The 25,676-nt window shown below is 43.0% G+C and overlaps 1 protein-coding gene and 1 pseudogene across 7 annotated transcripts in view; one reads left to right on the top strand and one right to left on the bottom strand.

Annotated features, from left to right (window-relative positions):
- Dab1 (DAB1, reelin adaptor protein) overlaps nucleotides 1-25,676 on the bottom strand; it is a 1,103,453-nt gene that overhangs the window by 375,743 nt on the left and 702,034 nt on the right. Inside the window, exon 1 of one of the 7 annotated variants that reach the window (XM_026782359.1) lies at nucleotides 1,735-2,166. The exons of 5 other annotated variants lie outside the window; for them this stretch is intronic. The gene's annotated coding sequence lies outside the window, so the exon portion shown is untranslated. Of the gene's footprint in view, nucleotides 1-1,488; nucleotides 1,608-1,734; nucleotides 2,167-25,676 lie in introns of those variants that run through there. One more of the 7 variants, XM_026782358.1, reaches the window with a different exon arrangement.
- LOC101998974 lies at nucleotides 17,252-17,535 on the top strand (annotated as a pseudogene).

Below are 25,676 nucleotides of genomic sequence, written 5' to 3'. Positions count from 1 at the left end.
CTCTCTCTCTCTCTCTCTCTCTCTCTCTCTCTCTCTCTCTCTCTCTCTCTCTCTCAAACACAGGCGTGCGCAGACATACAAACGAACACGCAGGCACCGACCCACGCGGGCACGCACCCTGCCTCAGAAACACACAACCGAGCTCGCACTCGCCCGCGCCGCGGCGCTCTCCACGTCTCCAGCGCCCGACGGTCGCCCAGAGCCTCGGGCTCCCCGCCCCCACCCCATTCCTTCACTCTCCCAGCCCAGGCGGAAACACCCCGCAGACCCCCAACAATGAGGACTTGTGTGATGCTGATGGGGGTTGGGGCCAGTTTATAACTAGCGAAACCCAGCGTGGAGGGTCAGCTACTAGACCACGTAGCAGCCTAGTGGCACCACTTTGCCCTGCAGCTTTCTCTAGCCACCCCGCCGGTCCACTAGCACCACCCCCAAAAGAAAATAGAGGAAGAAAGAAAAAGAAAAAGCGCCTTTAAAAGTGCAGTAAGAACGCACCCTCCCACCAGGGGTCACAAGCATACTCCGTGGGACGCAGCCAGCGGAGGCGGTGACCAGCAGGGTGTGGAAATGTACTTTGTAGACTCACCCAGTACCTTCCCTGGCCCCGCAACACAACCACCCCCAAATCAAGATTCCTGACCCCGGGTTCCTCTGGCGGCTGAGACCGGGTCGTACGTCTCCTTTACGAGACTAACCGCAGGGAATCAAAGTTTCCCCAGCAAGAGAATCCTGCTCTTGCCTTGGAGAGAGACCGTGGGGTATGGAGTTGTGGGAGAAGAGGGCCGGCTGCGAGGGGAGTGGCGGGTGACCGAGGGCCGGAGGGCCGAATGGTGAAGGGAGCGCGACAGGAGAACACCGGGACGAGGGACCCAAAGAAAGACTGCAGTCCAGCGCTTCCCGTGGCCGCGAAAAGGACTGGCTTGATTGGGATGGGTCCGGTTAAAGGAGAGGTCGAGAAAGAAGCACAGCGCTGCTGCCGGGATGTAGAGAAGTGAAAACGCAGGTTCCGCGGAGCGGGGGAAAGAGGTCGGACCCGCGGGCGCCACTAGCGAGGCGCGGAGGAGGCTGAGCGAGAACTCGCAGGTCCTAGAGTGGTTAGAAGACAGCCTGGGCATTGCCAGAGCCGGGACCGAGGGAGGGAGGATGCAGGGGGTCCGGCAGCAGGCGAGGGTCTTGGGTAGGCAAGCGTAAAGAGAGGGTCGCGCGTGTTCAGAAGTAGGGCGATGTTAGTGGGGACCGACCGGGAAGGAGATGCAGGGTCGCCTCCCCTCGCCAGCAAGTGGTGGGAGACGAGAGAAAACTGCCGCAGTCGCCAGTACACAGCACCTCGGGACAAACTCCCGAGAGAAGCGCCCCGAAAGCCCTCCTACACACCCGGGTTCGCGGGCCCCAGCCGAACCACCCGGGCTCGCCGGAGCCGGGTCCCCGTGGGCCACCAGCGCGCGCTCAACTCGGGGTCCTCCGCGTGCCCCCCGCCGTGCCTCTCACCTCAGCTCCCCGGAGCATCCTCCTCGGCTGCAGAAGCCGCCGAGACGCGGCTCTCCATGCCCTGCGGGCGGCCGCACTCAAACGCGCTCTCCAGCCCGGGGAAGCCCGGGTGAGCGCGGAGCTGGGTCCATCCTCCCCGGGAAGCCACGGGCGCGCGTCAGAGCAGGGGGAGGAGACCGGCCCCCGTGCAGTGCGCAGACCCGCCTCCTCCCGTGGCCCCCGCCCCGAGCCAGCCCAGCCGCTCACCTGCCAGCTCCCGGCCAGCCGCGCGTTCCTCGCCCCTCGCCGAACCTCGCCGGCTCTCTCTCTCCCGCCGGGGCGCTCTGTGCGCCGCCCGAGCGCACTCCGATAGCTTAGCCGAGCCGCCGCGGCGACGACGAAGAGGAAGAGCCAGCGAGCGGGCGAGCGGGGGCGCCGCGGCTTGCGGTCGCGCTTTTTCTGCCCCTGCGCTCGTCCCCCATCCCGGGAGTGGAGACGGAGCGGAGCCGAGAGCCTGGGGTCCCCGCCCTGCGGATCTCCGCGGAGGGGTGTGGGGGGGGGCGGCGCTGAGAGCGGACCTCGTTCCTCAGCAGCCGCGGCAGCTCCCGCCCGGACTCCTCCGTTTCTCCTGCGTCTGCTTTTAGCCGAGCCTCTCCCCCACACAAGTAGAGGGGGCGTAGAGCCAAGCGGAGGCTGTGCTAGCTTCTTGCCCCGCGCCCCTCGGCAGAAGGGGGCGCTCTCTCCCAGCCACCGCGCCGGCTTCAACCCACCTTTTATTGCTGTTTCCCAGGCAAAGTTGGCTTGTACCTGTCAGGATTCCCTCAGCTCTAGGCAGCCTCCTGTGCCCCCCAAGGGCACGCGGGCCCCCAATTAACTTGTTTTCCCTACTTCATTCCTAGAATGCAGGTCACTAGACCATCCTGTAAATTAGAACCTGTTGTGCCAAAGAAGGCTCTTCAGGTCCTGTCTTATAAAAGGTCTCAGAAACACCGAGTGGCAAAAAATAATTGGATTAGTCTGAAATTTTTCCACCTTGAGATTGGATTCAGTCTCGTCAATGCCGGTGTGGCACACGTGTCTCCAGAGGCCTGAATGCCAGGTGGGAGGGGCTAGTGTGAAAATCACCCGCTGCCCCCTGGGAGTCAGGTGCCCAAGGGCAAAAGAAGAGACAGCAACACTTGCTTGTAAAGTTTACTCTTCTTTTGAGGGGCCACTTTCCTGCCCGCCCTCCAGCTGGGTGATAATAAAGTTAATATGGTGGCTTGGTTTTTTTTTTGGGGGGGGGATTTTTTTTCTGGTAGCTTCTGTTATTCACCCATGAAAATTTAATGATGCATTTAGGGTTATTACCTCTAGAGTCAATGGGCTAAAAATATTTAGTCTAATGTACTGCTGGCGGGGTCAATAGGTCCGTGGCTGGTTCGCACAAAGTCATCTGGAGACCCTCCCTTGCTCCGCAAAATTCACGAGCCATTACACTTATCCCATAATAACAGCTTCTGTACAAATGGAGGCCCTGCAAACTTGGCTGTCAGGCACCTCTGAAAAGATAGCAATTTACATAGAGACAGGGAAAAAAACTCCTGAGGTCATTGGCAGAATACCCTCCACCGAGAAGAGCTCGTCACAAGTGCCCCTCTGCCCCACAGTTTGGCAGAGAGGTTCCATTCCTGACAGTTCCTATCTACCCCTGGGGTGGCTGTCTGTCTAATGGTGCGACCAGGGAATCCTCACCGGATTCTCTCCAACTTTTACAAAAGTTCTAGAAAGTGGGAGGAGATGGGCACCAGGTGCTGTTGGACACCAGGTGCTGTTCTACACTCTGTGCAAAGTTGGGACTGACTAGGGACCACCTCCGCTGCCGTCAAGAAAACAATTCACCTTCGTTGTTTGCAAAGACAAGTCCTGGACTATGAACAGACCACAGTGAAAAGGAAGAAGTGTTAGACGTTGTCTGGGAAAGAGTGGGGAGTGTAGGTGAGTGTTAGTCATCTCTAAGGACTAGAGAATGCCAAACCTTGGGTGGTCCAGCATCAGTTCGACTTTCTACAGACTCCAAAACAAAACAACAACACAAAACTCTCAAGTTCTCTAGGTTTTAAGGACAGTGTTGAAACTTCCATCCTGTTTGCATGCATTTGAAGTGCACATATCTGAGGTCTGACTGTACCTGCCTCCTGTTTTCACCTGACATGGTGGCTATGGACATCAGAGGGAACTGGAAAACTGAGCCGAGTAGGCCAAGCAATACAATGTAATAGAATGTAAAACTCTATCTCTCTTCGGTGTTGGACAAAGTCCATCATGGAAGCTGGGCAGATTCCCATGAAATCCAGTGGGGGCAACAAGCCGCAGCTGTTCCTATCTCGAGCCTGGAAGGAAGTGTAATCTATAGGCACAAGCTGCCCGCGATGGGCCTCAGGGCCTCCCTGGCTAAACTGAACCAAATCTTAAAGGGACGTTTTGTCACTTCACTAAATGTCGAGAAATAGCTCATCTGAAAGATGAGGTGTGGCTCTTTACTGCTGTTCTTTGGAAAATACCAGTGTAATTTGTATTAAGTATGGCATAAAGAAAAAAATCAATAAATGTGCTCTCATCATCTACTCTGAGACACAGCAAAGAAATAGGACTAGTGGGGCCGTATATATTACATATTCCATTATAGGCGGTTTGAAATATTCCTCACAGAACGTTTATAACACGGACTTTGGCTACCTCTCTGTGCTTCTATATTCTCAGACCTCCATTGCTGGTGGAGAACACTTTACTCACAAGATTGCAATGAGCCTTAAATGAGATATAAACAGAAGGACAACCGCCCTGTAGACATTGATTTTTTCTTCCTAGAATAAACCCCAAACAGTTCGTCTTGATTCCTCCAACATCAGCAGGGCCCATTCTGTACATTGAGTCTGTGTTAAGAGCTCAGTCCATTGGACAGAGATGTCACATGAGTAGCACCAAAAAGGCAAAAAGGTGAGCTCCTGAACTGCATGAGTCAACCCTGCTTATGTGATTGACAAACACTCATAGAGTCAGTTAGACAACTGACCCATGATTGGAAACAAGACCTGAGGTCCTATGACATAAATCCAGTGAGTGATAACCACTGCCCCAAAGAAAATAACGCAGAGCCTTTACATTGCCTTTGTAAACACTATTTAAATCCCCTTTATTCCTACAATTTTCCAAATATCTGTCATGCTGGATGGTGTGTCATGGGCTCTGTTTTGGAGATCTTTTCTTATAGCTTTATTGTTGGGTAGTTGGCAACAATATGTATTTAAGGTATATGTATTTAAGGTACACAATACAATGTTTTGACATATGTTCACATTGTGAAATGATTAGCACTCTCAGGATAATTAACATATTCATTACCTCACATAGTCACTTTTTCTTGCATGTCTGATAAGCTCACTGAAGATCTAGCCCCCAGCAAATGTCAAGTGCATAGTACATTATTATTAAATCTACTCACCTTACCTAGTGGTAACAAGACCTCCAGAGCTTAGAACAAAGGTCAATACCCTTGACACCAATCTCCACATTTTTCTTACTCCTGGGCACCACCATTCTACTCTGATTTTATGGCTTTGTCTTATGTAGCTTCCATGTATATGGAGTCATGGCGTCGGTCTTTCTGTGCCTGGCTCATTTCATGTAGAATAGTGCAGTTGAGCACATCCATGTTGTCACAAATGGCAGGGTTTATTTCTTTTTAAGACTTATTAGTATTCCATTGTACAAGCCACACATGCCATTTTTTCTTAAACCATACCTCTGTCAGCACAAGCATTGCACTGATTTTATTATGACAATGACTATGATTATGACATTGCCACAATGAACCTAAGTAAGGTCAGATATCTCCTTGAGGTAATCAGCTCATTTCCTGGATACATACCTAGAGAAAAGCTCTACTTTTGGGTTTTGAGGAACTTCCTTACTGTTTTCTAGAATAGGTAGATCAACTCCCAGTCCCACCAGCAGTGGATGGGGAGGGGTTCCTTCTTTTCCAAACCTTTACCCATAATCGTTACAATCTGCTTTTTTGATGCCAGACATTGTGGCATGTATACAATCCTACCTGTTTATGTGTTTGGTTCAGGTCTGGGAACTTTTATTTTACCTGTTGCTATCCAAGTCTTCTTATAGGCGGGAGGGGGAACAGAGGGAGGGAAGGAGGGAGAGAGAGAGAGAGAGAGAGAGAGAGAGAGAGAGAGAGAGAGAGAGAGAGAGAGAAACATCTGTTCAGGTCCTTTGCCATCTTGTGGCCAAACTGGTTATGCTTTACTGGCAAGTTCCCTGAGTTCTTTATGTCTTGGGTATAAGCCTTTTATCAACTACAACATTAGAAAGATTTCTCTCACTCTCAAAGGTACCTTGCCCTACCTTTCTAAGCCACTGAAAGTTTCTGTAGCTCTGAAAAAAACATTTTAATTGGATGCAGTCTTTATAGTCTTTTGTTGACTATGCCTTTGGTGTCAGATTCTTTTTGTTTTTTGTTTGTTTTGTTTTTATTTTTTTAAATCACTGTCAAGACTAAATTACCCACAAATCCCACCTTCAAATGGCCCTGGGATAAGAACTATGGCGGGGCTGAGAACAAGATGCTAAAAGGTCATCACCATTTGTACTGACTCCAGAGTAGGGCAAGAGTGGGGATGGGTGATAGAGACCTCATTTAAAAGGGGGGGGGTTATTTTGAAACACATTTAGGTGCCAGGTGAATGACCGGGAGAGACATTTGGAGTAGGATTTCAAGTCAGAGAAGGAGGGGTTATGTGAAAGAAGGTGGAGAGTCCTCTTTGGGGGTGGCTACAAACAACCCTTGAGAACCTGCACCAACCACTCACTCAGACAGCTCTATCTGCTGTATTTAATTTAGCACAGAAATATGGGATCCACTTTTTTTTTTAAGATTTTATTTATTTATTATGTATACAACATTCTGCCTCCATGTATGTCTGCAGGCCAGAAGAGGGCACCAGATCTCGTTACAGATGGTTGTGAGCCATCATGTGGTTGCTGGGAATTGAACTCAGGACCTCTGGAAGAGCAGCCAGTGCTCTTAACCACTGAGCCATCTCTCCAGCCCCGGGATCCACTTTTTTTTTTTTTTTTTTTGGTTTTTTGAGACAGGGTTTCTCTGCGGCTTTGGAGCCTGTCCTGGAACTAGCTCTGTAGACCAGGCTGGTCTCAAACTCACAGAGATCCACCTGCCTCTGCCTCCCGAGTGCTGGGATTAAAGGCGTGCTCCACCACCGCCCGGCTCCGGGATCCACTTTTTTAAAAAAGACAAATGTTTTGAAAAAATGTTGTAACCCCCTTACCAAGAAGCTGTTGTTTTCTGTACGATACACAAGTAAAATATCCAATTGTCACTTCTCTTCTGTGGTCGGAAAGACAATGAAAACACTTTCTGTGCTTCACGAAACAGAGACTGCCCTCCTCATCCTACCCCAGCCAGGCTGATTCCAGGGAAAGGTGGCACAGTGGAGTGACTAGGCTTGACTCTGCTCTCCAGCAGCTATAAATAGCACCCCTTTCATTCTCAATGAGGGAGTTGGGATGGCAATGTGGGGAAGGCAGTTCTCCCGCCAATCTGCTCTTTGTGGCTAAACGCACAGTGGAAACAAAGTAGAGAGCCTAAGTGGCTGTCAGAGAGCTCTTAGGCTCCAATACAAACTCCCAATTTTTTCCACTCATAAAGTGGAGTGTAAGTGATGTTAGTATTGGGGGGGGCAGCTGGAAAGAGTGGGAAATGGCGGAGTGTCACAGAAGCACAGGTTCACTGCATACAAGCCAGCAAGCATACATTATTGCTTCTGTACTTAAGGGACTACATGTTCGTGCTGCTTGCTGCTAGGGATGGGGAAGGGGGATTCTTCCTTCTTGAGATATAATACCTCGATTTGGTTTCATTGGTTTACCGTTTCTCTACCTGATTTTTTTTTCTGATAAAGATTGTATCTCTAGCCCCAAAACAGACAGGTGCAAAGAGAAGCATATCTCTTGGCCACAGCAAATTGGAGATGTACTAGGTACCTAGAGTAATGTGGTTGCAGAAGTTAAACACGTGTCATTTGCAGAAGTTAAACTCCACTGTCATAACAGTGGCGGAAAGATATTGGAGTACGAAATAAAAAGAGAGTTAAAGAGCAGGAGGAGGTTGGGAAACAGAGTTAAGAGGACCCTTGGAGTGTTGGGTTGGCCTTACCTCAAGACAGCTGCCACCTCCTCCATAGACTTTTCTGTCGTGTGAGTAAGGATATTTCCCCTTCCACTTAAGACAGCTTCACTTGTTGGAGTTTTGTTCACTTCAATAAAAATAATCTTCTATGCTAAATATTAAGCTATATACTTTCTAGATAGCATTCAGATTCCTACTTATTATACTCCAGATAAAACTCTACTTACCTTAGCCCAGCATACAATACTTAGGGATAGACCAAACATAATTTGTATAAGGCTTGTTCACCAAAACCTACACACCCTAGATTTAAAAAAAAAAAAAAACAGCAACAACAACAAAATCTCAGGCAGACTCAAGAAGGTGGAGGGGTATACCATATTTGTGGTGTAGAGAAACCAGTATTGTTAAAATGTCAATGATCTTCAAATTGAAATGTGCATTTAATGAAGCTACAATAAGAGCTCCAATATGTTTTTCAAGGAATTAACAGTTTTGAAATGTATCTAAGAATGCAGAAGAACTCAGAAAAAGGCAGAATATTTTCAAGAAAGAAGAACAGCTCTAGAGGGTTCATCCCATACTGATTTTATGACATCTTCTAAGTGGTAGTGATCAAAACAAGATGATTAAGACAATGAAGAAAAATAATCATTAGAACAGAATAGAGAACCCAGAAATGAACAAGCACAATTCAGCCGCTGCTTTGTCTTCCTCCCAAAGCTACTGTAACTCAAAGAGGTGACAACAGCCTTTAAGGGATCTTGCGGGAACAGCTGTGGAAGCAGAAAAGTGTTGTACTCCACTTTGCACCATATGCAAGAACAAAAGGCAGCGCTGAACCGGTAAAGGTTCTAGATGACGTCAGCATGGAGGCACATGCCTAGTTTAGCTATGTGAGATGTTGAAGCAGGAGGAGGAGTCTGAGGCCAGCCTGGGCTACATAGCAACCCTTCAAAACACAACGCTCTAGGAGCAAGCACTAGTGTCTTCACTATTTGGACTATATGTTCTGTTTTCATGGAGAGGATGTGAAAAAAAAATCACCGAGTATCACATAATAAATTTGGCTTAATCAAAATTTAAAGCGGCTGATTAATAGACAACATTAAGAAAATTAAATGGTAAGCCACAAGCCTGAAAAGAAATATTCACAATATGAATATCTGACAAAGGACTTAAATCTTGAAAAACATAGAATATTAGTAATTAATAATAAAAAAGACAACCTAATTAAAACAGACAGAAGAAAGATCAAAATAGATATTTCACAAAAGAAAATGCACCAATAAACACAGTAGTGGAGAGGCACATTAGTAATGGGAGAAACATACACATATACATAGTGAGACATTATTTTACATTCACTAAAATGCCTACAGGCTAAAAGTTGGGTGGTGATGGGGCTGGAGAGATGGCTGAGCAGAAGAGCAGAATTCAGCTCCCACCACCTACATCAGGTGGCTCACAGCTGCCTATAACTCCAGCTCCAGAGAACCTGGACCCTCTTCTGGATCCAATGGGCACCTGCACTCAGGTGCATATACCTATACACACACACAGACACACACACACACACACAGACACACACATGCACAAACACATAATTTTAAAAAATAGTAAAGTGACTCTTCAAAAAAGTCAAATGACATTAAATAATGGTGTTGAAATTGTAGAGCTCTTCTACATGTTGGATCTGCCTGGTCCAATCTTATCAAGTTACACACATATGCACCTTATGAGCGCTTTTAGCATTTACATATGTATTTTCCTTGGTGTTTATTCAAGAAAACTAAAACATGCACCTCTGTTAAAAAATTGAAAAACTGGAAATAATCCAGAATTTCATGTACAGTAGAATGGCCACACAAGTCATAAAATCTTCATATATTGGCATACTACTATGCAAGAATTTAAGTACTTTACAGACGTGTGGCAACATGGATGGATCTTAAAAAAAAATATTGAGGGAAAGAGAAAGACCAGGCCTAAGAGAGGACGTTTTTATGCAGGCAAAATAAATCTACAATGAGAAAAATTAGAAAACCAGGTGGCTCCTTGGAGAGGGAGCGGGATGAAAGGGGTACAGTGAAGTTTCAATAGTAATGGGCTGTCATACCTATTCTAACATAGTGTTTCTATAAGCAAATATCTTTGTGAATACAGATCTGCACACTTCAACATGTCACTTTTACTTTAAACATCAATTATTGTGTTGTTGTTGTTGTTGTTGTTGTTGTTGTTTGAGACAGGGTTTCTCTGTGTATCTTTAGAGCCTGTCCTGGAACTCACTCTGTAGACCAGGCTGGCCTTGAACTTACAGAGACCCACCTGCCTCTGCCTCCGGAGTGCTGGGATTAAAGTTGTGCGCCACCAGCACCCGGCTAAGCATCATTAAGAAGAGCAGGTATATCACAAAAAATGGAGTAGCCAACCAGCCCTTATCACGGTGTGTACTTCTTTATCATGGCCCAACCTAGACGCTTATGCTAATCATACAAGTGCTGAATGTATAATCATACTCTGCTCTCGTTGTATACAGAATTCTCTGTCATCCATAGCACCTGGAGAGCAATGGCTATGTAAAATGTGTCCTTCAAATTACATTAATATACCCATGATCAGATCAAAATGGAGCCACCCTCCAGAAAATGAAAGCATTGCCTGGTGATGAAGTAGACATCATCAGAAGGCAAAGAATATCCTGACACAGGAGTTAATCAGATAGAGATTAGATAAAGGCTTGGCAGGAATTCTATAGAGAAATTCAAATTCAAGATGGTAAAAGAGAATGAAGAAGGGGTCTCCAGCAATAAAACCTTAGGTTCTCCTTCCAAAAGCTGATATCTATTATTTTTTGAAGAATCCATGAGCTCTGAAGACATAGTCATACCTCAGATGGCTGTCTACCCCTCTGCCCCACCCCACCCACCCACAAGCCATTGATGCAGCCCCATTTTTATACCAGAATATATCAGTTGTACCATTCAATTTGCATGAAAACCTCACAAGGAAAAAGTCACCACTCTTCCTGGAAACATACTGATGCAAATCACATTTTATAAAATATTTTTTTAAATAAAAAGAATGTAATTGCTCATTGAATTGTAATATGAATGCAAATTAACTTGCTGTAATTATACTGTGCAATTTTCTACTTTAAAAACTTACAAAATGGAAGAGACCTGATAAGTAATTTGAACTGTAATTCTTCATTGTGTTCCTTCATTATGCAATGGTTACCATAAGCAATTTGCTGTTTTAATGTAGGAGGTTTTTTTAGTTCGTACCTTTACATTGACAAGACTCAAATGAGACCATTCAATATAGACAGATCGCTATCCCCCTTCTCCACAAGTGCATTGCAGAAATTATCAAGATAAAATTAATACAGCACGAGGGCATTTGTGTAGGATACTTAATACACTTTCATTCGGGAACCTTCATCCCATCAAGCATCTCTCTGCCCTTACACCTATTTGAAACGATCAGGAGATTCTAAGCAAATGAGAATCAGGTCATCAGCATCCGTGACTTAATGACAAGATTTGGGCAGAGAAGTGAAGAGAAGGGGTTCGAGCCCCAGCTCTGGCACTAATTAATCCTGTGACCTTCCCCATTCTAGCTTTCTTTTCCTACATCTGTGAACTGAAAGGTTAGGCTAGGTGATTTCCAGCTTCCATTATATCCCTTACTTATGACACTGTGGTCGCCCTCCTCTCTGCAACATGAGGGATAGGAAATTAATTTCTTACTTAGAATTAGTGGCTGTCTGAATGAACAGCAATCCCTTTAGTTCAGTTATTCATTGCTAAAGAATGGCTAATATAAAGATCATCTCTGACGATGCGAATGTGAGAAAATAAATAATTACCCATTTTGATGTTAATAATAATTTGTATGTGTGATTTCTTCCAATTCTGTTAGCTACAAGGCATTGATACAGAGAACTGAAGATCTCATTAAGCACACGGTGCCCTGGAAAAGGAATGGGTCAGACTTGGACTCACAAGACTTAACTTTGTTTTTTAAGTAATAAACAAGCCTTGGCAATTCCATCTCTTAGACAGAATGTCTTCGCCTGCTTCCCTGGATACTATGAGAGTTTGGACACACAATGAGGAGAAAAGCATTGGGCCACCTGTATGTGTAAATGTTTCATCTGATCCTCTCAGCAACCCATGAAGTAACTTGTTTTTTTTTTTTAAATTTTGCAAATTTTAATAACTTATTGTTTTACTGCTCTTCTTTATTGGGAAAACTGAATTTCACACAGGTAGACAGCAGATACTGTGCACGCACTAACTTGTATTATCTCTATTTTCCCATGGGAGAAAATAGAACTTGAATAACTTGTACAGGGTCACAGCCTATGACACGGTACATAGGCTATGTGTCCAGAGGGCACATAGCATCCTTTTATCTTCTAGACTTCATAAAATCATGTGTAGTTATTTTTTTCTCGTGACATCTATGCTCTTCTTAGAGAAAGAGAACAATTTCGTCTTTGTGCAGCTAAAAATACCATGAGCTCCCCCCCCCCCTTCTCCTTAGCTGTGAAATAAAGGAATCGTTTCTACAAGGGACATTCACTTGCTTTCTCCTCACTTGGCCTTACCCCACTCCTGCCTAAAAGTCTCAATTCCCAGCTGAGGAAGTATTCTCTGTCTGAGGCTGACATCCCCCTCCGCCTTGGCTCTGCATTGGAACACACGACTTTCAGGCTGTGTCAGTTGATATAGTATATCATCATGGCCACAGTGGCTGATCCACAATCGGCAGGGAGGTCAACTTTGTCCAGGCAAAATGAGTCTCAGGAAAGAGGACAAAACACCTACAACTTTTTCTTTTTCTTAAAAAAGGTTCTTTCAATAGAAAAATGGAGTGCAGACCTAAACAGAGAACTCTCAACAGAGGAATCTAAAATGGATGAGAGACACTTAAGGAAATGTTCAACATCCTTAGTCGTCAGAGAAATGCAAATCAAAATAACTCTGAGATTCCATCTTACACCTGTAAGATCAAAAACACTGATGACAACTTATGCTGGGGAAGTTGTGGAGGAAAGGGAACACTTCTGCATTGCTGGTGGGAATGCAAGCTGGTACAACCCCTTTGGATGTCAGTGTGGTGATTTCTCAGAAAATTAGGAAACAACCTTCCTTAAAACCCAGTAATACCACTTTTGTGTATATATCCAAAGGATGCTCAATCATGCCACAAGGACATGTGCTCATCTATGTTCATATCAGCATAGTTTGTCATAGCCAGAACCTGGAAACAACCTAAATGGCCCTCGACCAAAGAATGAATAAGGAAAATGTGGTACATTTACACAATGGATAACTACATAGCAGAAAAAAATGACATCTTTGGTTTTGCAGGAAAATGGATGGAGCTAGAAAACATTTTGAGTGAGGTAACCCAGACACAGAAAGGCAATTATCACATGTACTCATTCATAAGTGGTTTTTAAACATAAAGCAAAGAAAACCATCCTACAAACCACAATCCCAGAGAATTTAGACAACAATGAGGACACTAAGAGAGACTTACATCGATCTAATCTACATGGGAAGTAGAAAGTAGAAAATGACAAGATCTCCTGAGTAAATTGGGAGCATGGGGACCTTGGAGGAGGGCTGGAAGAGGGAGGGGAGAGGAAGGAAGGGGAGGAGAAAAAAAAATGTAGAGCTCAATAAAAATCAATAAAAAAAAAGTTCTTTTCATGCTGAGGATCAAATCTAGCATCGTGGGCATGCTGACCAAGTGTTCTACCATTGAGCTACATCCCTAACCCTTTTCTAAATTTTAACAAAGAGGAATATAACCCAAGGAGCAACATCTTAGAGTCTGAAGAGAGGAGAACAAATCAAAGAGATGGGAAGAAATTTTATTCCTCTTGCACTATTGAGTCAGGGCCTAGAGGCACCACCTCCTTAACAAAAATTTGGGCCATAGTTTTTTCAACACCTAAACCTGTGTTGGATACAACTTTTCTTACTTTCTACCAAAACTTGGTGACAAGTGGTTAGAAAGATCTAACCAAGTTGTGAGTCAAATCGAATCAGGTTCAATCATGGTGGTTATGTTCACTTGACCATGGAAGTGAAAGCGAGAAGTGATCACCTTTCACAAGTCCAATGCTTGAATCTCTCAGATAAATAGTATGGAAAATAAATGGGGAAAAGTTATTTAAATAAAAAAAAACAAAAGATGCCTACAGTGAAAGAGTTTCTGCTGCAGCTCTGCTGCTTCATTTCCTAGCAAGTTCACTCACACAGAATTTTACCAAATCCCGGCCCTTCCATGGCCTTTACTTGCTTGCCTCCATACTATGCTTCTTCAGGGTTCCCCTTCCTGGATCTCATTTATTACAGTCCTTTCCAACCTGAAGTCTAGTTTAAGTGAATCTCCTCTGACCTTTTCCTTTGTTTCCTTTCTTGTCTGTATTGTGGCTGCTTGCTTACAGTCTTGACTCCTGCCCAACCTTGGAGCAATTTTCTACATGGTTGGTTCCCCTCCGCAACTGTAATCTCCCAGAGTAGATGTTAAGCTCCTTATAAATGGGGATAGGGCTGGTTGTAACATCTGCCACAGCACCAGTGTCCAAGTCCGTTCGATCAATGTGACCATAAGTCTTCATCAGCAAACATCAATCAAGAGAACATGAAAACATGGGAATGCCTTCTGGTCAGGATGCCTGGACTGTAATCCAACTGGAGTTTATGAAGAAACACGGAGCAAAGGGGACAATGACAGAGCAAAGGGGAGAAGCTGAGATACGAGGAGGAACCACGGGTGATAAATAGGAGTATACCATTTAAAACTATAGCCTCATTTCTAATCTAGTTCTGACACTGTGAGAAATGAATTTGGGAGTTCTCTTGTACTTATTGGACACAATAGAAATAATGATACAATAGAAAAGCTAATTCCAGTGTCTATCTTAACTGATAAATGAAATAACGTTTTAAGAAGTTGGTTGTATTCCTTGGCATACGTGAATTTAATAAGTCTGAGACATTCGATACACAATCCCACAGTTGTCATCCATTTGAGCATGGATTTCTGTCTTGATTCTCATGACTTTCTCTTGAAAAAATGACCTGTAGGATAATAGGCCCTCATATATATTCCTGCATAAAACCACAAATACTTTGGCAGTTCTGATGATAATCCTAATACACACAGTTACTGAATGAATGCCCTAGCCCTGCTAAAAATGCATTAATTTAATTATCTGAGTGAGCTTCTCTTCCCTACAACCAACAGCCTTTTACTGATCATAAAATTGCCAGGGTCCACATGCAAAGACTTGGGTGACGAATCACAGCACATTAGTTTCTAGACAATACCTACAACCATGCCACCTCCTCCTCCTCCACTCTCTTGTGTTCCTGAGTGGGAGAGAAAAAACAAAAATGCATCTGGCATGGCCAGAAATGCTAATGACTCTAGGCATTACCCTTGGAGGAGCGCTCCCCATGGGAGTGACAATTACCATGTGAGTATCTCTGAAAACTCTTTTGGAAAATGCTATTCTAGGTGATTGGAGTTTTTGAATACTTGAAAGAAGGGGCCAAATATCTGTAGTAGATATATCACTGTGAGAGCAAAGAATGATATATGTCCAAGTCACTTTGGGTTCATGTATTCCTTCTGTCTTCCTTTCACTGCTTGCTGCAACATACTCAGACAGAACACCACCACCCATGAACCTCAAGAAAATAAAAGCATGACATCTTGGGCATTCGTTTAAAAATACAATCAAGCAAGGATTGTGGGCATGTAATGTTGGCTCCAGTGAAAAGTTAGCACATACTGCAAAATACTAAAAGATGACAGCTGGTCACTGAGGACTTCCCATGTCTGGATTTAGTGAACCATAATGTGTGCACAGTTTAAAGACAAATGAGTCGGTACCTCCTGACTGTGTGGACTGTCCTGGTGTGGTCCTATTCTATTCGAATGAATTTGCAGTAGAAAGTGCTGGGTTAAGGGAAGAACTGAGATACTACTGTAACCAAAGAGTAGGGGAAACAAGGCCATTGAAGGAGATGCTGCTGGGAGCATGAGCATCCACACTTGTCTCCATTAAGCCCTTCATGTGCCCAGAACACACTGAGCACTTTTATACACCTACATGCTTTCTTTAGGCTTCTCCTTCTGCATGAAATGGCCTTTCTAAACATTTTACCTACAATGGTGGTTACTCTTGTCAATTTGAGCAGATTTAGAGTCACCAAAGAGCAATGATTATAGTGGGCTTGTCTGTGAGGTTATTTCTAGAGAGGTTTAGCTGAAAAGGGAAGACCTACCCTGAATGTGGGCAGCAGCATCCCATGGACTAGGGTCCAGGACCAAATAGTAAAAGGGAAGTGAGCTGAGCCCCAGCATTCATTTCTCTCTGCATCTTGGCTAAGGACACAATGTGGCTAAGGCAGCAGTGTCACATGACACTGTGATGAAACACACTCTCAAACTACGAGCCAGAGTAACTCTTCCTGCCTTGAGTGACTTCTGTCCATGACTTCGCCTCTGCAGTAACAGCGGTAGCTACCACACCCACCACACCTTCTTGAAGCCCACCCCAGATGTAACGTCTTTGACCCTTAGCTTCCCTTACTCGCTAATGGTCCTCTCAGAAGTACTACTTGAATCTACTGGGAATCCCCCTGCTGTAGTCATTTGTTTAATGCCTGCCATTCCAACAGAATGAAAGTTGTCTTTGAAGCTTCCCTCTGCCTCACTTCCCTAAAAGCAGCTTCCTTTTCTCCAATATGTCACTCAAGTCCATAGTCTTCCTTCATGTTTTTTTCTTTCACCCATGACAATCCATGGCCACCTGCTGCATTGTTCTTTGCGATTTCCTACTTCTCTCTTGTTTGTCTGCAGCATGCGTTCGAAATATCAGTCACAGTAATATTTGAAAGACACAATCTGTCTCTTGACTTGTTGTGTTCAAAACACAACCAAGGTACCCCTTTGTACTAATGTGTATCACTTTGATAAAGGCTTCAAAGTTTCCCATGACCTGACTTAGCATCCACATTCTATCTTGTTCTGTGCACTCAGGATTCATTGGCCTTCGGGCACTTCTACAAGCTCCCTTTACAACCTTTGGTGAGTGATGTTGATTGAGATGGCCTCACTCACTCACCCATCCGACAACTTCTCTGAAAATCCCATGATACATCTGCTTTGATGATCAGTGTAAATGCTACTTGTTCAGAGAATTCTGATCCATCCTTTATTGAATGAAGTCTCTTGGGTATGATTTTTCAAAGCATCTTGCAATTTTCTCTCATAGCTGGCCACAATTTATAAATATGTATTTATAACTATACATAAAATATAGTTGAATTTTGTAATCACTTAAATATCTATCTTCCCCCCCCCCCTGAGATTCTGGGTACATTAAATCAAAGGGATGTTTTCGGTTACTTGTTATTTTTGTTTGTTTGCTAGTTTGTTTGGTCACTAGGTGGGCTAAATGATGATGACTCAGAATGAATGTCCATATCCTAACTTCTGAAATGTGTAAATGCTTTTCAGTGTATAAGAATATGCCAATAGGAGGACCCGGGAAAGGTTTTGCATGCACAGAGCTTGTTTGAGCTGCCGAGGCACTAACAATGGATACCCAGAAAGACGTCCAACCCCCAAAGCAGCAGCCGATGATATATATTTGTGGAGAGTGTCACACCGAAAATGAAATAAAGTCCAGAGATCCAATCAGATGCAGAGAATGTGGATACAGAATAATGTACAAGAAAAGGACTAAAAGATTGATGGTTTTCGATGCTCGGTGAAAAAGTGAAATTCAGGAGTGTCTTCGTTCAAACATTTGCCCCACTGATGCTTCTCTGTGTAGCTTTACGACTACAACTGTGTACCTATGGTTTCACTTTAGAAATGTGATTGTATTCTAATAGTTGTATAAAGGAAGTTTTAGTTTAGCATAAAAAAAGAATATTCCAATATAATTAAGTTATCATATTGAAATGAGAATATAATCTTGGATTTTGTAGGTAGGTCCTTAATCCAATCTTCACAATCACAGATGTCCTTAAATCACAACACACAAAAATTCAAGAAGGAAGAGGGGGAAAGTAACTGAAAGGGCAGAGACTGGAATGATGTGGTCACAAGGTGAGGGACAGCTGAGACTATCAAAAGCCAGAGGAAGCATGGCCTGGGCAAAGGAACACAGCTACGCTAATGCCTGCGCAAGTCCAAGAGCATACATACCTGCCGTGTTAGGTAGACAAATGTGGTGAATTGTCACAGTAATGCTAGAAAACCAGTGTGCTCTGTCACCTATAGATTCTGGATGTTGACTAGCAATTAGATCTCTACACTGTTTTGGGATTAATTGTATACATATAAGTATCTTGTATGTGTGTATACTATATGTGTGCTTGGTCCTCATGCAGGTCAGATGAAGGCATGAGATTCCTTGAAACTGGAGTCCATCATGGCTTTGAACCACCAGGGGGGGTCTTAAAAACAGGTCCTCTGTAAGGGCAACACATGCTCTCAACCAGGGAGCCATCTCCCAGCCTCCAGTAACTGTATCATAAATGAACAAAGAAGTGATCATTCAAGGAAGAAGAGTCATAGTTCAGTATTCATACCAGAAATTACTACCAAAGAGAAATCAGATAAATTCAAATCAATCATCAACTTGTAGTAAATGAAAACTTTTTACAAAATGTAGGCACTAGACATTTTAGAGGTCATACGTGGAGAGGAAGAGTGCAGAGTAATTTAGACAACTCCCTTCTTTTATAAATGAAGATTACAGAATTGAGAAAGGTTATCTGACTAACCCCAATGTCACCCAGTTAGCTCGGGCGGAGAAAAGTAGCAATTGTTTATGTAATTCCCATACCAGCAGCTACTACCGTGTCTTCCCCAAACGCAACTGCATCATTCTAATTAAAGTCACTGGGTAGGTGGCTGCTATCTCCAGGCAAAGACATCAGCATCCATTGTGATTAAACTAGTTAGTATGTGCAGTTCCTCACTGATCATGAAAGAGATATTGAAGCCAATAAGATAAAAACAAAAATTTTTCATTCATATCCCAAGGAATCCAAGAGGGAATGTCCACATTAGACAGGCATTTACTATTCTATTCCTTGATTTAATTATGATTTCACTTCTAGTATTCACATATTGAAGAAGTTTATCAGGTCTTATCTCTTCATTTAAGAATTTACCCAAATTATATTAAATATATAATATATATTATATATATATAATATAAATATATTAAAAGTCAACTCACTTCAGAAGTGAGGCCCTTCCCCCTTCATATGTGACTTAGAGAATGCCACCTGAAGAGTCTCTAACAATTAGGGCTTAAGTTTGACGTGTGGTACATAGGTCATGGGGGAAAGAAATCCAGAAAAGCAAAAACGAACAACTGAACTGAAACATCTATTTCTATTAAAGGAATGTCTTCAGTTACTCTTTTCCTCTTCTTTCTGTCTGTGAGAATGAACAGCATTCTGGAAATCAGAATATATCTCATGGTGTTACCGCTCTGTTGAGCCACCCAGTGTCAGTTTAGTCAGTATGAATGCCAGTGGACACCGCTGTTTTCTCTTCATACTCCAACAATCCATCTTTAATCCAAATGTACCACTACAGCACATCTCTAAAATACTTGCCAACGAAGTGAACTGTGGCTCTGGAGGTGGCTCGGAGGATAAAATCACTTGCCATGCAAGCATGAAGACCTTAGGTAAAAACTCAGGACACACATAATGCCAGGGACTAGAGGGCACATCTAGAATCCCAGTACTCTCGCAGTGAGATGAGAGACAGGGCAGCAATATTCCAGGAAGCTCACTCAGAGGCCAGCTAGCATGGTGCACACAGCAGGAAACAGCAAAAAGACCTTGTCTCAAGGTAGAAAAAAAAAGACCAATGCCCAAGGTTGTCCTCTGACTTCCATGTGCAGACACATAAATGCACTCACGTATATACACATGCAAACAAATAATATCCCCCCCCCACAAACTACATAGTGATTTCTAAAGCCTGACATGTTATTTTCTACAGTGACTATATCTCAAAAGCCTAGTTATATTTAGGGGAATCCAGAAGGTCATTTAGTCAGTCCCCCCACTGCAGTCCCAGCCCTGCATACCCGTATGTACCTCTGAATTTATCCGCTCTTCCCTTAAGGACACTCAGGACGGAAAGCCTTTCAAATCAGCCCTGGATTCCATTGCTCTGAACAGCAATCGCTGATTCCATTTACAAAGTCTGCAATTTTTTGTCATTCATTTGTCCCTACATCACTTTCCTGCATGCCTTTTGTAGGATGAACACACTTCTCTAGACTCTGGTGACAGACTCATAGACAGCTGGCTCCGTTTAAAAAAAAATATTACTCAGAATAATGGCAAAGAAAGGTAAACAAGTAGTTTTGCAAAAGCGGTGTCTTGCCTCTGATAGCAGAACTAGCTGCTAAGTACTTCAAATCCCCTTCCTCTGAGAGAGACATCTAGGGAGAGACAGCATCCTGCTCCATTTCAAGAGAAAGAACGTAGGGCCCATTGGGACAAAGGTCATCCTGGAGCCACTGACTCACTGGACTGCCTTGCTACTGATAGGGCCTCTCCAACTTAATCCTTTCTAGTGGCCCTGGTCACTCCGTTAGCGTCCTCAAAGGACTTCCAAAGAGAGAAATCCTTGTGAAAATTTATCGCTCTCCAGGCAGCTGTCTGGCGACTGCCCCTTACAGAAGACACTTCCTTTCATTTGGGCCCACACTCTCACTGTAACTGGCTCAGTCTATCCTTTGCTTTCCCAAGGAGGAAAATTTGCTTCCTCCGTGAGCTTTATTTTCGGAGAGATCAATAAGAGGGCAAGTTCTCAGAATAAAATATTATATGATTTTTTTTATGTAGCATGAAACTTAAATCTGATTAGACCAGGTCTATATTCAAACTCATTTCACTGCTCCCCAGGGCCTGTGGGTAAAACCAAGATTTTTAATCCGCGCTACAACCCTCCCAGGTTAGCCTTTGCCGATGCTGCCACGGCATCTTTTGTCAAGATCTCCACATGTCTGCAGCCCACCAGGCAAACCTCCATGGCCTGAGGAGCCACTGATGGGCTCTTAGGAGAGGAGTGATCAGAACTGATTTACATTTTCAAAAACTTCCTCCCCAGTCCCTGCATGGAGCAGCAATGGTGGAAAAATTCACAGACAGTTTGACATGTTTCCTCAAAACCCTCCTGGAGTAATGCAGGCTTTCAATTCCCAAGGAGATTAAAAAATAAATAAAGAGCAAAACAACAACAAAACCCCACCTTAATGTTCATAATATTTCCTAATAAATAAAGCTGCAAAGAATTTCTGCTATACTGACCATTACTTCAGTAAAAACTTAAAGATTTGCAGCCAGACTCCGTGTGTCCTCCCAGGGACCATCCATTAAGTGTTCTCCATTAACTGGGGATCTCTTCATTAGTCCAAAATTTCCCAGTAATTTAGTAGCTAGTGTAGGTAGTATATTATGTGTACTAGCCATTGAGGGCAGGCATATATTGAAGCATACACCGATTACTGTGTTTTAGTATGGCTTCACTATGGAATGCTCCCTATAGGCCTGTGGGTTGAAGGCTTGCTTCCCAGCCCGAGGCGCTGTTAGGAGATGGTGGGGATTTCAGGCAGTAGGTCTTAGGGAGAGGGAAGAGGTCACTGAGATTGTGCCCTTAAGTATCTTGTCCCTTCCCTGTCTCTCTCTGAGTCTTGGCTGCCATGTATGCAGGTTTGATCTGCTATAAACTCCCATTGCCACCTTACTCTGCCCCATCATGACCAAAACCAACAGAGCCAGTTAGCCATGTACTAAAAATCTCTTAAACTGAGACTAACCAATGCTTTCTCCCTTATAATATTTATGTAGGACATCTAGTCACAGCGATAAAAACTTACATGTGCTTGATCCTTATACTTTCTGAGCTCATTACCAGGTGTGCTTGAATTTAGATATTAATTTCGTCAAGCAGTGACACAAACTCTATAATGAAAAAAGGTCCCTCCAGCAACTTGGAGAGTTAGAGTACAAACAATCCAATCTATAACTAATAACGCTTGAGTATTGAACATAAAACTGCTAGACCTGTCTCTTCTGAGGGATTTATTAGTTAATAAATATTTATTGATCATAGAATATTTATTTAAATATTTATTCTGTTAGACAACATAGAACAAGTGATTGAGTGATACATTGTTCTTACCGTCAAGCAGTAGCATGTGCCCATTTGGTTTAAAGCTTTACTGCATGAAATAAAAACCAATAGGACTCAGTTTGACCCATCCTGTTCCTGTATTTCCTATATGCTCTCACGTCAACCATCATGCATACACATGGACACATACATACACATACACACACATGTGCATGAGTACACATGCACACATTATTTTCTTAGTACCAATTATTTTTTCTCATTTGTATGTGTGTGTATGCATGTTTGTATGTGTGGAGTTGTGATGTGGGAAATCCTCTACATGTGTTGCTTTATTGGTTAATGAATAAAGAAACTCCTTTAGCCTGTGATAGGGCAAAATAGTGCGAGGCAGGAAAACTAAACTGAATGCTGGGAGAAAGAAGGCAGAGTCAGAGAGAGGCCATGTAGTCCCCTCCCACAAACACACAGGAGACAGATGCTGTCAGATGCCAGATGGAACTTTACCTGGTAAGCCATGGCCACGTGGCGACACACAGATTAATGGAGATGGGGTAGTTTAAGATGTAAGAGCTAACCAATAAGAAGCTAGAGCTAATAGGCCAAGCAGTGATTTAAATAATAAAGTTTCTGTGTGATTATTTAGTGGCCTGGGCAGCCAGAAAGGAGCAAGCAGCTTCTTGTGATGTGGCTCATGTGGATGGGTGCACAAGCATGAATTGCATGTATGTACGGAGGTCTGACTTTACTGCTGGGAATTTTCCTTGATACTATGCTACCCTGTCCTTTGAAGGTTTCTCAATCAAACCCAGAGTTTGCTGATACAGCTAGTCTGGCTAGTTACCTAGCTCCAGGAATCTCCTGACTCTATTTTTTCCAGGCTAAAATTACAAGCAAGCTGCCTCACTAACCCAGACTTTATGTGGGTTTTGGTAATCCAAACTTAATTCCTCTACTTTACATAAGTGATTTAACCACTGATCCACCTTCCCAAGACCTCACAGAAACTATCTCATGCTCCAAATACTGACGAGGTTTTCATCTTCCCAAGTTTGAGCTTAGGTTTACTGTCCTATAGTCTCACTTTTGTGTATATTATGATATTACAACCTGCATTTTTGTTCCCTTCTGAGTGACAACCGTTTAAATTTTTCTTCAATAAACATTTTGTACCACTTGGTTAGGTGTCTTGATGCTATCACTGAGAGTCAAAAGAAAAGGAACATCCATTCCTGCCACATTATAACATGTTACCACACATCAGCCCAATGTGACTCTGCCCAATTTCAAAGGGGGACTGCCTAAGTGTAAGAAACAAGCAAAATGACTTGTTCTACAACCTTCCTACACATGTGAGAACAAGGGAACTCTGACTCACATGCCACTTCAGCTGGAGTGTTTGTACTCTGCTTTATGACTTTAGTCTTTTTATGACTTTATTAAATGTGTGAAGAAATGATAAATGATTATTCAGGAGCCTTAGGAGACACTTTACCAGTCTTACCAGTGGCTAGAAAATACTTATTAAATGTCATTTACTATATTTCTAAATCTAATTTATGAAAACAATACATATTTGACATTATGTATTATTATAACTGTTGGTTTTTCAATTCTAGAAATGCTCAGATAATTAAATTTATGGCAGTCTCTGACTATAACAACTGGCAAAATAATGGCCAGCAAGACAATGTCTTAAATTCACATTAAAACATAAATAACCAACAGAGATGCTATTTTATAAATAAAGCTTTTGTTGTATAGCAATGTCCCCCAAATTTGGGCCTGTTAAAACCAAAGAAGTAACAAAACTTAGAAGGCCAAGGAAGTTCCTGAAATTTACAAGATCCACAAGACCTCTTCCCAAGACCAAATAGGCAGTTTAACATTTGTTGGAGGAGGCAAGACTCTTAAACTTGTGAAGCTATCAGGAAACTCTAGAGATATGGCTCCCATTAGAGCTCACCCATGGTCAAATGTGCTGTTAGACAATGCAGCTGCTTTTGAGTTATCTATGCCCCTGTGAGCAACCACAAGTCTATACTTTTTAAAGTAAGTCTGATAATCACTGGTTTAGTTCGCTAGACTTGCATGGTTCATTTCTTGGGTCTGTTGTTGGTGTCCCATCTGGGGTGAATAGACATTTGTTTACATCTCCTCACTGAAAGTCACAGAACAGCTTTGGAAAGAAGGTAGACAAAGAAGAGGCCCCACTAGATTCTGAACTAAAGAAAAGTCAGGAAAAACCACGATGCTATCATGGGAGCTCTTGCCTAATGGATAAGGCGGCTTATGTTGGGCGTTTTGTTGAATAAAAGATAAAAGAAAAGAAGAGGTACATATTTCTATTTGTTAAAAAGAACAGTAAATTTGGAATCACCGTCCTGGGTTTTTATTTGGCCATTTCACTTCAAATTACCTTACTCTGGGTAGGAAGAGGAACGCTTCAATGAGCAAAGTTATTGATTAAAAAAAATGGTAGTGCCTTCTTGTGCTACAACTTCACAGAGAATGAGGCTATAATAATAATGACATTGATCAAAGGCTGCAATATATGGGACATTCAGGGCAGGGCCAGTATTTACTGTGGTAGGGGCCTCAAAGGAGCTTCAAACCAGAGAAAAACCAATTCACAACTCATAAACTTATGTGTCTGTGGATATAACAAATGATTTCAGCTCATACTTTTCAAAGAATGAACTTCAACTTTCTAAACACATGTTTTCAGATTAAAATGAAATGAAGAGATTGTCCCTTTATATTCTTCAAGATTATTACTAAGAACTGACCTCGTGCTGTGTATTAGACGTGCTTCATACACTGTCACTGCATGTGATACATGCTTCCTTTAGAACACATAAAGGCTTTTTATTTATTTTAGTTACATTCACAGTGGGTTTGTGCACATGAGTGTAGGGCCCATAGATTCCAGAAGAGGGTGTCAGATTCCTAGAGCTAGAGTTATAGTTCGTGTTGACTGCTGAGGAGAGAACTTTGGTCATCTACAAAACAAGATGTTGAGCATTTCCTACAACTATGTTCATAACAGCGCTATTCATAATAACCAGGACCTGGAAACAACCTAAATGCCCTTCAAACAAAAACTGAATAAAGAAAATATGGTACATTTACACAGCAGTAAAAAAAATGACATCTTGATATTTCTAGGCAAATGGATGGATCTCAAAAAATCATATTGAACGAGGAAATCAAAACCCAGAAACACGAATATAACATGTACTCACTCATAAGTGGCTTTTAGACAAAAAGCAAAGAAAAATCAGCCTACAGTCCACAACCCCAGGGACCCTAGACAAAATAGAGGACTCTAGGAGAGACATACATGGATCTATGTAGGAAGGAGAAAAAGACAAGATCTCCTGAGTCAATTCGGAGTGTTGGGGGGTCACAGGAGAGAGTAGAAGGAGAGGGGGGAGGAAGGGAGGGGAGTGGAGAAAAACGTATAGCTCAAAAAAAAAAAACCAACAATAAAAAAGAAAACAAGACATGCTATCAAATACTGAGACACCTTTCCAACCCCTCCATAAAATACTTTTAAATAGTTACAGCTTCCAAAGAAAAGGCATATCTTATTGCATGTTAGCTAGGACTTAAAAGCAGGTCATGAAAGCCAGAGGACTTGCTTAATCCTTTCTGCCACCGTGGCTTTCATGTGCTTTGCCTTGTGATGAATACCTTACCAGCTAATGCCCGTCCCTAGGCTCCAGAAGGGCCACCAGCTCTCAGACACACTCTTTTGTCTGCAACTTCTCACCTGACCTTCTGTCTT

The sequence above is a fragment of the Microtus ochrogaster genome, chromosome 10 (assembly GCF_000317375.1).
Source record: "Microtus ochrogaster isolate Prairie Vole_2 chromosome 10, MicOch1.0, whole genome shotgun sequence".
Classification (NCBI taxonomy): Eukaryota; Metazoa; Chordata; class Mammalia; order Rodentia; family Cricetidae; genus Microtus; species Microtus ochrogaster.
The sequence above is the reverse complement of the archived record's forward strand: the minus strand, read 5'-3'. Positions and strand labels throughout refer to the sequence as shown.